The sequence below is a fragment of the Sinocyclocheilus grahami genome, unplaced genomic scaffold (genome assembly GCF_001515645.1).
Source record: "Sinocyclocheilus grahami isolate Dianchi unplaced genomic scaffold, SAMN03320097.WGS_v1.1 scaffold1032.1, whole genome shotgun sequence".
NCBI lineage: Eukaryota > Metazoa > Chordata > Actinopteri > Cypriniformes > Cyprinidae > Sinocyclocheilus > Sinocyclocheilus grahami.
This window is the reverse complement of record NW_015506211.1, coordinates 273,544-275,649: the sequence shown is the minus strand read 5'-3', so window position 1 is coordinate 275,649 and position 2,106 is coordinate 273,544. Positions and strand designations below refer to the sequence as shown.

Sequence of the window (2,106 nt, the reverse complement as noted above, 5' to 3'; positions counted from 1 at the left end):
TAAAATACTCATCCTAAACATTTGAACGATAGTGTATTTTTTGTAAAATATTGTAATACATGAAAATATGCAAGGAAGGATCAAGTAGCTAATCGAAAGAGTCAAGCAAACTAGCCATGCTCATATAAAAGCACAATCAAAATGATAATGTTGCAATGCAAAACACTGTGAATGTATCATGAATGTTTGAAACATGTCTGTCTGACCTGCTCTTGTATGTGTCTGTCTTCACTGTATCTCTCTTCTGCTCTGTCACGCATCTTCTCTCTTATCAGCTCCCGCACTTTCTCATCCAGCTTCAGCACTGCAGTCCTGCATGTGTGTGTGTGTGTGTGTGGCATACAGTGAAAATACTTCTATTCTGCTTTCTTTTCTAAGTTATTAAAGGTGGGGTAAGTGATTTTTCAAAAACGCTTTAGAAAACTGATTCGGGATGACTAGCAAAACAAACTTGTAGCCAATCAGCAGTAAGGGGCGTGTCTACTCGTGATTTGGAGGAGAGAGAGTTCAGTGCACAGGACGGACATTAGCCGAGCCGAGCGACAGAAAGATAGAGATGGCGGATACAAAACAAAAGAGGAAAACGTCTGTGGAACAAAAGAAGGCTTAAGGCAATAAGGCAAGAAGTAGGACCCGTGTAAATATCGGATCAGCTTTCCAGCGCTGGAGAGAACTCAAGGAGCGGAAGGCCTGCGATCGGACGCCGAGGTTGCTTTGTTTCTTCTCGATAGGTGAGTAACACCGTGTCTGCGCCGCAGCAGCTAAAGTCTGTCTAGTACACTGGACGCGACAAAGCGACTGCTGAAAATCATTTGAAATCTATGTCAATACGTCATGAATAGAATGCAGCAGCAGTTTTCTGTCGGGGATTTGTCGTGTCGTGCCGCATCCAGTGTAGACCATAGATATGTACTATATATATATCTATGGTGAAGACAGCATCACTGATTATAATGTGTTCTATTGTATTTTGTCGCGCCGCGCCACTCGCGTCCGGTGTAGACACGGTGTAACATTGGTTTTGCTTTGTTTCACAGAACTAATCGTTGCCTGGGTTGCGTACGTATGTGTGGCGGAGCTATCAAAATAGGGGCGAGACCGTTTTGAGGTAGGGGCATTTCAAATGTCAACATTGGCTACCAGAAATCGCTTACCCCACCTTTAAGGTCCAGATTTAACTGCTGATAAAAAAATAAGTGGGACGACCTCCTCCAGAAAACTGAGAAACAATTTGATTCTAATATAGTGTCATTATCTAAATGTTGTAGTTGTATTAGTACAGCTTTTTTTCTGACACTGCATTCTCATTACCGCAACCGATGCTACATTTATAACACAGTGGTTTTAATGACCAATTCTGACCACTAAATGCAAATCGAAATTAATGGCAGGTGAAACTGTGGGATAGGTTTTGTCCCATGTCAAACTGAGATGAGTAGTGCCTGATGTGAGCCGTCTGCAGGTTCAGCTGCTCTATCTGTGAGGCGTGTGTGTCCTGACCGCTGACTGAACCAGAGTCTGAGCTCTCACACACCTGCACTCTCGTCATGTTCATCAACACACTCTCCATGTCTGACACCTACAGGAATCATCTAGACTGTCACATGCTGCTTCTGCTCCTGTGTGTGTCTGTGTGTTGGACCTACATGAAACTGATGAAAAATGTCCCTGGAAGTAAACTAAATATGACAGAACCTCCTTTAGAGGATGCCATTAAGGAAAAAAGCGGTTTATGCATAGGCTGTATGCCATTCAGATAGTATGCCATTTTAATAGTGTAAATGTAATCGAGTGCAACAGTCGTGTTCCGGATGTAAAATGTGTTTAATTAGGGTTGGAGCTAAACTCACGTGTGTGTGTGTCATTTTCTTTTTTTCTTTTCTTTTTTTAACAAGTCTCTCATCCTCATATACAAAACACCTAAGAAGTCCAATGTGAAACCAAAGTTTGCCCAACCCTGCTTAATGTAAAGATGGTTTTTGTACAGTTTTCAGTGTTAAAATGCTTTCTCCTATCCCAGAAAAATTGATTGCACCAAAACGTGCTAACACCGGGTCTTTGTGATGCTATCAGTACATTGCTCTTTGTTTGAGCATCCTGACCAGC

General features: G+C 42.1%; 1 protein-coding gene across 1 annotated transcript in view; it reads right to left on the bottom strand.

The window, feature by feature from the left end:
- The window catches only part of LOC107565853 (glutamine-rich protein 2-like), a 21,403-nt gene that overhangs the window by 13,517 nt on the left and 5,780 nt on the right, over window positions 1-2,106 (bottom strand). The gene's annotated exons all lie outside the window — the stretch shown is intronic.